This window comes from Ovis aries, chromosome 12 (assembly GCF_016772045.2).
Source record: "Ovis aries strain OAR_USU_Benz2616 breed Rambouillet chromosome 12, ARS-UI_Ramb_v3.0, whole genome shotgun sequence".
Lineage (NCBI taxonomy): Eukaryota > Metazoa > Chordata > Mammalia > Artiodactyla > Bovidae > Ovis > Ovis aries.
The window spans coordinates 21,831,140-21,846,966 of NC_056065.1; the positions used below are offsets into that span (position 1 = coordinate 21,831,140).

Consider the following 15,827-nt stretch of genomic DNA (forward strand, 5'->3'; position numbering starts at 1 on the left):
ACACACCAAGTGTTCAATAAATGTTAAATTAAATGGAAGAGAATTATAAATTGGTCTAGATCCCTTTGGATGATTTTTCCTATTACATTGACCAAGAAAAGGCTCAAAAAGAGGTTAGGGAAAGATGACTGCGTAAAAGCTGAACTTTTGTTTGTTTTAAACATTTTTTTTAAGCTATTGGCTGTGACTTCTAAAAGATAGTTGGAAAAGCTATTACAATTTCATCTCTGAGAGAAGAACAACATCTTTTTGATATGCAGCATTTAACTTTTAAGAGTGAAAGTTACTGAACTGAAAACCAGGTGGTGAATTTATTAATAAAATTTAACCATTTTAATTAATGAAGATTCATTAGAGTTCTCTAACAGGAATTTTCTCTCCATGTTCTAAAACATTGGTCCCAGTACCCTACTATATACTTAAGAATGAACTTGCAACTTTGTTAAAAGTTCAAAGTCCTTGGCATTAATCTCAGAATATCAGATTTAGGAGGTCTAGGATGGAACAAAACATTTGTTTGGGTTGTTTTGGTGTTTTATGAAGCCCAAAGAATATTTTATTCTCTACACAAATTTATACGACCTCAGGCTTTAATCAATATATTAAAGAAGAAATATCAATCAGAAATTACCATATCAAAAAATAATACCCTCTATCAAAATTCTAATGCTAGAATATCTCTACAGTAAAAGATTTCCAAGATCAGTATTCTAAACCACATTAAGGGCCTTATTTTGCATGAAATTAATTAAAGGCATCATCATTCATCCTCAAACAATATTGTTGGTCATATAAGATTAAATTAATACAGTCAAAACTAGCTAGCTCAGTCTCCTTTAAAAACGTTTCCCATCATGGCTGTGCTCTTGTTATTATACAATTTGGTTTGCTCCCATTTGAAACTGGCTGCCAGTGTTGTCAATCCTACAAGAGCAATTATCAGATACACTAATATTCTTAGTTGTGATAACAGAATCCACTCTACTTACATGAAGCAGAAAGGGTTTTATTACGAGCTTTGGGTGGCTCACAGAATCATCGGGAGGCCAAGGAAACAGACTTTAGGCGAAGTTCCAGGAATGACTCCCAGAATCACACTCCCAACCGGCCCACCCAGGAAGCTGATGTGTCTGCCAATGTAAGGAAGCTGGAGATGCAGGAGGCTGCTATTAACAGCTCTGCCGCAGCCCACTCTGAGAAATGGAGGCATCACACTCACTGGCTCTCAGGTCCAAACCAAAATCTTCCCCAGGTGCCTTTGACTTCTAGAAACCAAATTCCACGTTTGTTCCCAGCAGGAAGGGATTCTCCCTTGGAAAGTGGGGTTTACATTGCAGGGAACTACACACATGTAGACATGGTGTTCCAAAGTTTTGGGGTAGCTGATGCCCCTGTACCAGATAGGACATAACAGTGCTTAACTTTTTGCATCCCAAAACACTCTGAAGTGATTTTTCGCTTTTTGTTGCCTATCTTGATAAAAATCCCTAGGTGCTCCTCTAAGCATCCTGGCTGCTTCAAATCAGTGTTTGGAACATTTTAGTTTCACTTGGACTATTTGTTTCACCTGTAGAGATGGGTTTCTTTTTTTTAAATTTTTTATTGGAGGTTAATTGCTTTACAAGATTGAGCTGGTTTCTGCCAAACATAAACAAGAATCAGTCACAGGTATATATATATGTCCCCTCCCTCTTGAACCTACCTCCCATCTTCCACCCCATCCCACCCCTCTAGGTTGTCACAGAGCCACTGGGTTGAGCTCCCTGTGGTGGGACAAATTGAGAGAGCAGCATTTTCTGGTTTTATATGGGCAATGAGTTTAATTTTGATAGAAATAGTTGAGTCAGAGCCTCCATGTAGATACAGTTTAGGCTGACACTTCATCTTTGAAAGTATACAGATTTTTTTTTTCTTATTTTGAGAGTATACTAAAATTTTTAATTCTTGGGAGGAAGGAGAAGAGGCTGGAAATAGAATAGCCAATGTTAAAATTAATAATGTGTATCTATAGCAAAAAGGGGAAAAAAGATGTCAAAAGTGACAAGATTACCAACATTATCCTATATTAACCAGCATATAAGTATGATCCATAAATAAAAACAAAGAAAGAAAGGGGAGGAAGTGGGGAGAGAAGGAAGGGAGGGAGGCATGGAGGGAGAAAGAAAGAAAACAAAGAAAAGGCTACTTATATTAGTTTAGATAAAGCCACCTGACATTTGGGATGGATGCCAATTAAAGAAGCAGGCAAAATCCAGTTGAATCTGAAAATTCTATAAAGCAGCATGAGTTTCCTTTAAACAAAAAGGGAGGTGGCTTGAAATTAATACTGGGCTTAGCTCATTGCCGCTCTCTCGTGTGAATTATCTAGTACAAATACAATGCATGTGAAGAGCTTCTAGGAGTCCATTATCACTTGCTATTGGAATCTCTGCATGTGCACTTAATGAAAACTTTCCAAATCATCTCATGAAACCCAGTTTTCTTACACTTCGCTTCTAGTGAAAACTTTTTTTTTTTTCCTTATTGTACTACTTGGTCAAGACTTTGAAGTAGTCAAAAATCTTTATTCTCAGTAATCTTAGTCTCCCTATCTGGGAGCATGACTAGCCTCTTTGCTCTTACCCAGGGGACGAGGATCTTTATACAGTTACCTACCTTATCCCTCATTCCAAATACATTATCTGATTTAATTCAAGCTAAGGAAAAAAAAAAGGACTGATAGCTTAAGGTTCAATATCATATCAGGAAATATCTGAGCCAAGTCTTACATTGAAAAACAACAACAACAACAACAAAAAGACACTAATGGTAGTCCAGTGTATCACACAATAAACAGAAGATTTAATAATGGTTAAAAGAAAGATAGATATACATATAAGAAATACATCTGTCCATTTATACCTGAAACTGAATGTATCTATAAAGGAACACATATGAATATGATTGCCTTTCCAAAAAGCCCTAAGCCACATTTTTTAAGAACAAATAATTCATAAGGAACCCCCTATTTCCACCCCCCACCATCACTAACTCAATTCCAACCATTACTGTATAGCTTATAGTAAGACAGGAAAGCCTCCAGCTGGGACTCCAAGTTTCCAGGCCTTCCATATCACCACCAGAGTCATCTTCCAAAAATAAATATTATGTTTGGTCACCTCTCAAAATTCTTTAAAGATTCCCAGTTACCCAAAGGATAAAGCCCAGATTTCTTATGCTGAAACAGCAGACTCTAATTAATATAGCAACAGTCTATTCAGGCCCTATTCAGCCGTAGGTCCTAAGGATTTTTCACTGCAAAGATATAGCCCTGCTTGGGTTTAGAACTGACCCTGCACAAGCCAGTTATCCTTTGGGAGGACTGGACTGTTCGGGTCTGGAACTTGTCCTGCTGCCCTAAGACTGGGGTTCTGCTGTGTTCTCTCTAGGTCAGATTCTCTCGTGTATTGGTTCTAACTCAGAGAGCACCAACTGAGCCTTGTGAAGACAACAGTAAGGGTAATTTCCTAAATCCTAGCTGCTCCTGCTCCAGGATTACACCAGCTGTATCAGTTTGTAACTAAGAGATCCTAATATGCTTTTGGCATACTCCACATCAGTGATAGTCCTACTGTCTAGCTGCTGATTCTCTAATGCACTACCATGCTCCTTTGTACATAAGCCCTGGCCCATGTTATACACCCGTCTTAGGCTTTCCTTACCTTTGTCCAATCATCCAACCTCTGCCAACCTTTCAAATGCCACTCCTATGAAGTCTTCATTAAAACCCTAAAATTTGCTCCCACTTGGCACATGCTTTGATTATACAACTTCTCGGGTTGCATTGTAATTTTTTTGTTCTCACATATGTTTACCCCAAGAAGACTGAGACCTCCTTAAGGACTAGCTTAGCCCTTAATAGCTCCTTCCTCACTCACAGCTGAGACCATATGTACCCTATAAAAATGTCCCTGGGGCGCCTCCAACATTTCATGGACTATGTCCAGGATCTACTCCCACTCTTTTGTCCAAATCCCTCATCCTAGTCTAGTACTCACTTGCCTCATATCTAAATGCCTTATTCTTGGTTAAACTGGTGAGTTCCGCCCCTCTGCTTTGCCTCCCAAGGTTGAGCCCTTAGACTATCTTCCTGGCTTTTAGTTTTGGTTCCATCCTTGAAGCTACTTGAGTAACTTGCTCATGCACCTCTACTGGCCACATATACACCAACCAATGTCAAGTGCAGCCTCTAGGGACTCTAACTTAGGTTCTGCCTGTTCAAGGAGAGAGTTTGGATAAAATAAACTAAGATGTCTGAGGTTCATGAAGCAGTTCCTAACGAAAGAGAACAAAAGATTTTTCTTCACAAGGAGCAATTATTGATTTATGTCTTGAAAAGAGGGTTGGAGAGATACCTGCATGGCAATCCATGACTTCAAGTCAAGCCAAGGGCTCTAGAGGTTCCACGGATGAAACCCAAAGTGACAGAAGGTAAAAACAAAGATCGTTTCGGCTATTGATTTATTCGATGAAAACAATGACAACAGTAAGAACCAGTCATGGAAATACTTGATCACTTCATCCTTTACACCTCTCACCCCGTCACACTGACTTTTCTAAGTTTCTCAAGCATATCATGGTTTTCTTATGCTCCTGAGCCACTTATACACACTGCCTCAGAGGGTCTTGCTTCTATATCTATTTTTCCTCTCTGACCATCATTTTCAGCTTTCAGATTTCAGATAAATATCCTCTCCTCTTGGAATCCGTTTTTGGCTTCATTATTGCACACAGTACTCCTCTCCTTAAAAGACATGTCTTTGTTTGCAACTCCCACTAGACTTTAAAACTCAGGACAGAGATTGTGAGTCTAGATATCGCAGGATCTAATACAAGTTGTACATTTAATTTATGTTCAATAAGTATTCACTGAGTGAATTACTAGATGATAGTCCTTACTATCTATACATGATATGGCTGGTCACAGGAGGCCAGAAGGCATGTGCACAGATAAAGCCAAAAGAGACGAGAAGAACGATGGGAAGGTGGGGGAGGACAAAGGCCACTGATCTGGTGAAGTCACTAAGCAGAGCCTGATGAGTGACAGAACATCAGGGCCCGAAGAAGCTGCTGCTGCCGCTGCTGCTGCTGCTAAGTCGTTTCAGTTGTGTCTGACTCTGTGCGACCCCATAGACGGCAGCCCACCAGGCTCCTCCATCCCTGGGATTCTCCAGGCAAGAACACTGAAGTGGGTTGCCATTTCCTTCTCCAATGCATGAAAGTGAAATGTGAAAGTGAAGTCACTCAGTCGTATCCAACTCTTAGCGACCCCATGGACTGCAGCCCACCAGGCTCCTCCATCCATGGGATTTTCCAGGCAAGAGTACTGGAGTGGGTTGCCCTTGCCTTCTCCGCCAGAAGAAACTGCTGATATCAAAAGACACAGCTGAGAGAACACGAGATATTGGTCGACAGGAACACAGTAATAAGGAACCCTGGATCAGGAAGTGTTCACAAGTGTTAACTTTAGAGGTATCTTTGGGAAAGCAGCAAGTTCACATTAACAAGAACAGAGCGTCAGGACACTTTAATGATCCTATAGGAAGCCCACAGATGTCATACAGAAAGACTGGAATATTGCACACATCAGCAGAGTTTGTGTAACATTAGCAGAGTTTGTGTACAGGCATGGGAAGGAGAAAGGCAAATTTCCAGTTTTAATAACTGTGTCAAAAGATAGTGATTTTGTGTCATGAGAAAGTTAAGAGGTCCAGTCATTAGTGCTGTACAGAGGCAACACCACGGAAGCTCATCTTCCTGCTTTTCTTCTTTCCCTTAGTATATGCTGGACACAGAAGCCTGAGTTATCCCTTTAATATGTATATCAGATCCCATTACTTTTCTGCCTAAATGCCTACATTGGCTTCCCATCATAAACAAAGTCCAAAAGCTTATTATAGCCTACAAGATAACACATGACCTAGCTCCTGCCTGCCCCTCTGACTTTATTTTGTAATATATTTCCTCTTACAATCTCAGGTCCAATCATCCTGATGTTCCTCCCTTCCTCAAACACATTTTGTTCCTGCCTCAGGGCCTTTACACATACTGTCTTTCTAAAATTCTTTTCCCTAAAAATATTTGCACGACTTGCTCATGTCTCTCCTTCAAGTCTTTAGAGAAGAGTCCTCTCCTCAGAGACAGTCTTGCTAAACTAAATATCATGCCACTGCCTACTCTTTATCCCCTATAAGATTTCCCTGGTGGCTCAGATGGTAAAGCGTCTTGCTTACAATGCGGGAGACCTGGGTTCGATCCCTGGGTCGGGAAGATCCTCTGGAAAAGGAAATGGCAACCCTCTCCAGTACTCTTGCCTGGAAAATCCCATGGACAGAGGAGTGTGGACTGTAGCCCCACGGGGTCGCAAAAAGTCAGACACGACTGAGCGACTTCACTTCACTCTTTATCCTTTATAATGCTATAATTTTTATAGTCCTTAACATTTCTTAACATCACACTGTGTATTTATTTTGTAACCATTCTCCCAGTAGAATGTAAGCTAATGAGAGCACAGACCTTGCCTGTTTAACTAATTAGCCTTCAGCGCCTAATACATTGCAGGTACTCAGTCAATATTTATTAAGCAATGACATATGTTTTCCTACATCTTCCATGGCCAATTTGGTTGTTTTCCTTTTCTTCCAACATGGCAGTTGGTATGGGGTAATCAAAATTTATCAAAAACTCATTTCTCACTTTAAAGAGATTTCACAGGATAATGGTAGCATCATAAATCCAAATCTTTGCACAAACTCTCCTCAAAATCCATAAGATCAAAATAAGGAGCACAAATAAAACCATACATGAATCATGCTTTCAGCCATATCAGGAGATGATAAAGACCATGATTTCAAATCCTTGTAAACAGAGAAATAAAACTGAATTTCCAACAGAACTCCCCCTGGAATGCCCACCATGGCTGCCAGGCTGTGGATGCAAACATTGGCAGCAGGGAGCTTTAAGAGGCTGTAGCAAAGAAGAGCGGAAGCAGCTGGTAGCAAAGGTAAAGCATAGCTTTTGATATCTCCTTCATATTTGAATGAGAACCTTACTGGGTACAGTAATCTGGGCTGTAGGTTATTTTCTTTCAACACTTTAAGTATGTCCTGCCATTCCCTCCTGGCCTGAAGAGTTTCTATGGAAAGATCAGCACTGTTTATAATAGCCAGAACATGGACGCAACCTAGATGTCCATCAGCAGATGAATGGATAAGAAAGCTGTGGTACATATACACAATGGAGTATTACTCAGCCATTAAAAAGAATACATTAGAATCAGTTCTAATGAGGTAGATGAAACTGGAGCCTATTATACAGAGTGAAGTAAGCCAGAAAGAAAAACACCAATACAGTATACTAACGCATATATATGGAATTTAGAAAGATGGTAATGATAACCCTGTATGCGAGACAGCAAAAGAGACACAGAAGTATAGAACAGTCTTTTGGACTCTGTGGGAGAGGGAGAGGGTGGGATGATTTTGGAGAATGGCACTGAAACATGTATATTATCATATGTGAAACGAATCTCCGGTCCAAATTCGATGCATGATACAGGATGCTCGCGGCTGGTGCACTGAGATGACCCAGAGGGACGGTACGGGGAGGGAGGTGGGAGTGGGGTTCAGGATGGGGACCATATGTACACCCGTGGCAGATTCATGTTGATGTATGGCAAAACCAATACAATACTGTAATTACCCTCCAATTAAAATAAATAAATTTATATTAAAACAACAAAAAAAGGGAAAGCATAGAAAAAAATCATTGCTATAAAAAGAAAGACTATCACTATGCCCTAAACCACAGATCTGGTTTGACAGTTTATAGCAACAGCTATAGGAAGGCTTCTTGAAAGTGAGCAAGGCCCAGAGAAGGCAGTACCGGAGATGGAGGGCTTGTAGGGGATAAAGAGGCAAAAACAGAAGGATACCTTCACACAAGTAGCTGTAAGAGGAAAAGAGGGAAATAAGAGGAGTATTACAGAGCTTCCCTGGTGGCTCAAATGGTAAAGAATCTACCTGCAATGCAGGAGACCCGGGTTCAATCCCTAGGTTGGGAAGATCCCCTGGAGAAGGAAATGGCAACTCTCTCCAGCATTCCTGCCTGGACAATTCCATAGACAGAGAAGCCTGGTGGGCTACAGTCCATGGGGTTGCAAAGAGCTGGACACAACCGAGCTACCAACTTTCAGTTTTCAAGGAGCCTATAGAAACAAAAAAGAATCGCAAAACATGCCAATCTCTACCCGTTCCTACCACCAACAATGTCATCCATTAAAGAAATTATGCTTCATTATTCTGAGAGAAAGGTTGCTACTGAACTAGAATGTCAATCTGTAACATTGCTATGAGTACAAAAAAAAGCAGTCAAACTGCATACAAAGCTACTGTTGGAATAACCCAAATAATTGAATCAAATTATTTTACTGGATGAAAATTTCTAAAGCAAGCAACCAAACATGAAGCACAAGCTGAGTTAAACAAACTCAAATAACCATTTAGAGACTTAAGTCAGAAATATAAAAACTAATGGAAAAATCAACAAAAACATCAGGAAAAAATGTAATGTCAGTTGCTTGGTTTCCTAGATGATATCAAGGTAAAAGATAAAATGATTTCAGAAACTGAGAATAAATTGCAAGGTACCAAAGGGATATCTGAATGGAATTTGAAGGAAGATGTAATAAGGAGCATTAAAGAAAAACAAAACAAAAAAGTACAAGAGAATGAAAATAAAACAAAACATAAAAACAGCCCAGGGAAAAGTGTCTGAAATGGAAAATAGCAACTGAGAGTAACAAATCCATGGACCATACCAGCATTTAATAATACCAAAAAAAAAAAAAAATCTTTCTACAAATAAGAGAAAACCTGGATCTACTGAAAGTGTTTGTCTCCTACAATGCAACCTACTGTGTTGGCAGGCATCCATCTGGGTCCACCAGCATTGCCCTGGGGGACTTAAGTAAGATCGATGGAAAAATAAAACTCTAGCATCTGCTTTTACCAGTTAAGACCTTTGTCTCTGACCCAGGAATCTCATGTCTTCTACTAGTATCCATGAGACAATAGCAAGCTAATAACTTATAAGCTTAAAAATGTGGCAAAATTTGACTTGTATAATTGTTGGCAACCAGAAAGTCTCAATACTACATAAATTATTTCAAAGCATGGAAAATAAAACTTCTGAATTATTTTTATGAAATAAATGTAATGCCAATAGCAAAACCTAATAATGCAAAAATGAAAATCACAGACCAATACATTTATCAATATTGAAGCAAAAATAATAAATGAAAATTTTGCTGCCTCCAACACCATATTAAGAAAACAATCCATTTATGTCGGAGAGTGTTTTGCCTACGTTCTCCTCTAGGAGTTTTATAGTTTCTGGCCTTACATTTAGATCTTTAATCCATTTTGAGTTTATTTTTGTGTGCAGTGTTAGAAAGTGATCTAGTTTCATTCTTTTACAAGTGGTTGACCAGTTTTCCCAGCACCACTTGTTAAAGAGATTGTCTTTACTCCATTGTATATTCTTGCCTCCTTTGTCAAAGATAAGGTGTCCATATGTGTGTGGATTTATCTCTGGGCTTTCTATTTTGTTCCATTGATCTATATGTCTGTCTTTGTGCCAGTACCATACTGTTTTGATGACTGTGGCTTTGTAGTAGAGCCTGAAGTCAGGCAAGTTGATTCCTCCAGTTCCATTCTTCTTTTTCAAGATTGCTTTGGCAATTCGAGGTTTTTTGTATTTCCATACAAATCTTGAAATTATTTCTTCTAGTTCTGTGAAAAATATGGCTGGTAGCTTGATAGGGATTGCATTGAATTTGTAAATTGCTTTGGGTAGTATACTCATTTTCACTATATTGATTCTTCCGATCCATGAACATGGTATATTTCTCCATTTATTAGTGTCCTCTTTGATTTCTTTCATCAGTGTTCTATGATCCACCTCCCAGAATTCTGGAAATAAAAGCAAAAATAAACAAATGGTATCTAATTAAAATTAAAAGCTTCTGCACAACAAAGGAAAATATAAGCAAGGTGAAAAGACAGCCTTCTGAATGGGAGAGAATAATAGCAAATGAAGCAACTGACAAACAACTAATCTCAAAAATATACAAGCAACTTATGCAGCTCAATTCCAGAAAAATAAACGACCCAATCAAAAAATGGGCCAAAGAACTAAATAGACATTTCTCCAAAGAAGACATATGGATGGCTAACAAACACATGAAAAGATGCTCAACATCACTCATTATTAGAGAAATGCAAATCAAAACCACAATGAGGTACCACTTCACACCAGTCAGAATGGCTGCGATCCAAAAATCTGCAAGCAATAAATGCTGGAGAGGGTGTGGAGAAAAGGGAACCCTCCTACACTGTTGGTGGGAATGCAAACTAGTACAGCCACTATGGAGAACAGTGTGGAGATTCCTTAAAAAATTGCAAATAGAACTGCCTTATGACCCAGCAATCCCACTGCTGGGCATACACACCGAGGAAACCAGAATTGAAAGAGACACATGTACCCCAATGTTCATCGCAGCACTGTTTATAATAGCCAGGACATGGAAACAACCTAGATGTCCATCAGCAGATGAATGGATAAGAAAGCTGTGGTACATATACACAATGGAGTATTACTCAGCCTTTAAAAAGAATTCATTTGAATCAGTTCTGATGAGATGGATGAAACTGGAGCCGATTATACAGAGTGAAGTAAGCCAGAAAGAAAAACACCAATACAGTATACTAACACATATATATGGAATTTAGAAAGATGGCAATGACGACCCTGTATGCAAGACAGCAAAAAAGACACAGATGTGTATAACGGACTTTTGGACTCAGAGGGAGAGGGAGAGGGTGGGATGATTTGGGAGAATGGCATTCTAACATGTATACTATCATGTAAGAATCGAATCACCAGTCTATGTCTGACACAGGATACAGCATGCTTGGGGCTGGTGCATGGGGATGACCCAGAGAGATGTTATGGGGAGGGAGGTGGAAGGGGCGTTCATGTTTGGGAACACATGTAAGAATTAAAGATTTTAAAATTAAAAAAATTTTAAAAAAGAAAAAAAAAGAAAACAGTCCACCATAACCAATCTACGGTATTTATATCAGAAGTGTTACAACTGTTCAAAATTAAGAAATAAAGTAATTTAATTTACCAAATTAATAGATCTAAGGAGAAAAACATATTGTTTTTCTTCATAGATGCTGAAAAAGCCTCTAATAATATTCAATATCCATTCCTAATAAAACAGGATTGGCTATTTCCTTAACATGAAAGAATGTATGTGCCTCTTTCCTAAACCCAATATACTGCTTAAAAGGAAAAGCAAAAAAAGCAAAACAAAAAAACAAAAAAAAAAAAAGCAAAAACTATAAGTACTGCTATCAAGGAAAAGAAAAAGGTAAGAGTTCTCACTATTTCTACACTATTTAACAATGGTACTAGAAGTATTAGCTAATGCAATTAGATAAGAGGAAATAGCGAGAGACATAAAAATTGGGGCAAATGAATAATAACATGGGTGTAGTGGTAAGATGGATAATAAAACTAACTAAAACAATGAAAGAATTAGTCACATAACAATATAAAATAAACATGCAGACAGCAAAATTCTTCTTGTACACAGATAACTAAAGGATACAATAGAAAAGTTCCATTTAGAATATTCACATAAAAATGAATGAAATATTAAAAAATGAACTTACAAGTTATATGTAAAACTGATGTGAGGAAAATGATAAAACACTTGTAAAGAAAAAAAAATTAAAAAAATAAATTTAAGAAAAAGGCACTTGTAAAGGACCAAAACAGACATGAACAAATGGAAGGCTCTCTTTTGTTCTTACACAGTACATCTCAATATCATCAATTGTATCAAGTTCTTCCAAAGTCAATTTATAAATTAAATGTTATCCTGAAATAATATCCCTGGGCTTTTTACTTAAGCTAGGTAAGATGACAACAAAATTCATATGAGAGAAAGCAGCACATAAAAATAGCCAGGAAAATATTTAAAACGAGAAGAGATGAGTGAGAACTAGCCATACCAAATGTTACAACATACTACAAAGCTTCTTTAACAACAGCTGTCCAGTAGAATTTTCTGTGATGATGGAAATTTTCTGCATCTGCAGTGTCCAACATAGTAGCCACTAGTTGTGTATGGCTAAATACTCAAAAATGTAGCTAGTGCAACCCAAGAACTAGATTTTTAATCTTATTTAATTATAGTAAATTTAAAATTAAATGCTACATGCGACTAATAACCATGAATTAAATAAAATAGCTTTATAATCAGTTGAGTAGGGTACTAGTGCATGAATAACAGACCAGTCAAGTAGACGGTAATGTCTAGAAATAGATTCTCTCTTGCTCTTTTATCATGTATGTATGAAAATTTGTTATGTGAGGGGTACTATGTCCAATCAATGGAGCAAAGATGACCTTTTAAAAAATTGTGCTGGAACAAGTGAATAGTCATTTAGAAAAAGATAAAACTACATTTAGTTCTCATACTACAATCAAGAATAAACTCCAAATCAGTGATTTAAATGTGATAAATGAAACCATAAATGTTCAAGAAGAAAACATGGGTGAGTTCCTCATTATTAACCTTGGTATAGAGGAAAACTTTATATGACTCAAAGTCCAGATAGAATAAAAGATTGATAAATTTAACCATGTATTTTTAAAAAATTGTGAATAGGAAAAAAATCTTAAATAAACCAAAGACAAATGAAAATAGGAAAAAACTGCAACAAATATCAGAAAAATGCTAATACTATTCATATATAAAAAGAAAACTGAGGAAAAAATATTTTATAAATGCCATGGAAAAGGGCAAAGACATAAAAATATGATAAGCCAAAACGTGGCCCTTAAATGTACGATAGATGTTTCATTTTATTCATAGGAAGAGACATGCACATTAAAATTGAGTGAGATAACTTTTCTCATCTATTGCATTGGCATAACTTCAAAAGCTTATAATACTGTGTCAGTAAGATCCACCCAGAAGTTGCTGATGGGAAGAAAAAATGTCACAACACTTCTGAAGGGGTATGGATTTGGCAATACTTAACAAAACTGTGTATGTATTTGTCTTTTGATGCAGTATTCCCACTTCCTGGTATTTTCCCTGAACAATATGAAGATATATGCAAGAGATTATTCATTGCCTCATTATTTATAATTGCAAAATATTGGAAACAACCTCAAAGTTCAAACATAGGAGGGTGGTTGAATATACTGTTACCAGCACACGATGCAGTGACATAGGAATGTATAGCTGCAAAAGAGAATCCAGGAAACTTCAGTGAAGCAACAGGAGATTAAATCCCAGAACATATGAAGTGAAAAGAGCAAAGCATAGGAGTATACCTCGGTTTTACATTTCCTAAATCTGATTATTTTAATGTGGCTATATGGGAAATATCTTTGTTCTTAGGAAACACACAGAGTACTAAAGAGTACAAGGCAATGATATGTCAACCTACTTACAAGTGGTTGGATGGTATCATCAACTCAATGGATATTAGTTTGAGCAAACTCCAGGAGACAGTGAAGGACAGGGAAGCCTGCTGCACTCCATGGGGTGGCAAAGGTGGAGACAGGAGGTAGCAACTGAATGACTGCAAGTGGTTCAGAAAAAGCAACAAGAAAGAGAGAAAGAGAGGAGGAAAGCAAACGTAACACAATGTTGAAAGTGGTGAATCTGGATAAAGCTAATAAGAGCTACCAGGCAGAATCGGGACATCTCTTAAGCATTCCCAGAACAATCTGTTAGTTTCCATCCTCATTCATCATTGATTGTAGGTTGCTGAATTCTCATTCACCTTTGTCTCCCTATCACTTCCAGCGGGATCTGATATAGGGGAAGCTCTCAATTTCTGTGTGAATGACTGATAAATTAGAAGACAGAGGTCATGTGGATTGGCTTCTCCAGAGAAGGGATCTCAGAGAAGGTTAAAATTAAAAATTTATTTTAAAAATGGCTAAAGCTGGGGGAAGAGGAGGAGCAAAGGGTGGATATAGGCAAGGGGGAACAACTTCCCCTGCGCAGAAGCAGGAGTGAACTGGGTAGAGCTGGAGACAGAACTGAGGCCTTGGAATAGAATTAGTATCAAATAAGTTTGGAGAGCTGATGAAGAGAATCAGACTACAGAGCCTATAAATGGAGGCAGGAAGTTTGGGGAGGCCTGAGAAATTCCTCCTGGGTTCCCAGGTAACAAACAACCCAATATCCAAAATACACAGCTCCTCCTGTTGGTCTGTTCACACTGGGGAAAAAAAATAGGCCAATGGTGAGGACCCCAGCTGTTTCCCTTTTCAGGGCTGGTCCCTGATCAAGCAGGCTTCCCAGCTGTTCAGATCCTCCTTTTGAATTCTCACACAGGAATCCAGACAGATGGCAGCTTGGTTTGACTTTGCCATTACACAGCCACAGGAAAATGTTGCCGTTTTCTAGATTTTGGTGTGTGTGTGTGTGTGTGTGTGTGTGTGTGTGTGTGTGTTTTAATCCACTGCCCTAACCACATTGTTTCATGCTCTGCAAGTTTTGCTTTGATGAGACAATGCGAAAAAAGAAAAGATAATCTTAAATAGATTTTGGCTTTAAAGGGCAGAAAGTAAGAATTTCAGTTCCTATGATTAACTAGGCACGGCTTACACTCTATGAAGTGCCAAAGCTTAACTTGAAAGCTGTTAAATGCTTCAAGCTGTGCAAGCATGTGTTTCTTCAAATGGGCAGAAGTGAAGATCATGAACACAGGCAAAGCTTTAATTGAGGGGTGTACGCAGTTGCCTCAGTTACATACATAGGTGTTATCAGGTCTATAAATTATATATTCATTCATTTTAATTTTCATGTAAAAATCAACATTAATCCATGTCTATGGATTATGTCTATGGTATATGTCTATAAGAGATTCAAGATATGAGGATATAACTATAAAATACAGACAGTAATCAAATTGACTTCAGATTGGGTAGTCATTTAAAACTAACAGAGCAAACCGCTATTCTTTACTCTTGCAGCCTCGGCAGGGGAGAAAAAAAAAAATGAGTTGAAATTCAGAAAAAGATCATTTATACATAGAATCTAAAATATGATACAAATGAACATATCTACAAAACAGGAATAGACTCACAGACACAGAGAACAGACTTGTAGTTGCCAAGGAGGGAGGGGAGAGGAGGGAAGGATTGGGAGTTTGAGATTAGCAGATGCAAACCAGTATATATGCTATGGATAAACAACAAGATCCTACTGTATGGTACAGGGAACTATGTTCAATATCCTGTGATAAACCATAATAAAGAAGAATATAGAAAAGAATACATATATATGCACATACATAAAAAACGGAATCACTTTGCTGTGCAGATGAAATTAACACAACATGGTAAATCAATTGTACTTCAATAATTTTTTTAAAAGACACAGCCATTCATTCTTTCATTTGATGCCTTGCTATTAGATTAAGAAGGTGATTATTTCTCAACATGTCTAGAAAAATATATCCTCAAAATATCAATAAACACCTCTAAAAATTCCCATATCCTCAGCTATTTACATGCTGAGGCATTTGTAAATCGATTATATAATTGCTCATTCAACAAATATTTAGTAAGTACTTAGGAAGTGTCAAATACTTTTCTGTGCACCAGGGATATGGTAGGGAGAAAACTGATGAAGATAGAATTCCTGCCCTCCAAAACTTACATTCTAGTAGTGACAGATAAGACACTGA

General features: G+C 37.8%; 1 long non-coding RNA gene across 2 annotated transcripts in view; it reads right to left on the reverse strand.

Moving 5' to 3' along the window:
- Positions 1-985: 985 nt before the first annotated feature.
- Positions 986-15,827, reverse strand: part of LOC132657500 (uncharacterized) — a 58,086-nt gene continuing 43,244 nt past the window's right edge. For both annotated transcript variants that reach the window (XR_009595800.1, XR_009595801.1), the window contains one exon: positions 986-10,010. This is a non-coding gene — a long non-coding RNA (uncharacterized LOC132657500). The remainder of the gene's footprint in view (positions 10,011-15,827) is intronic.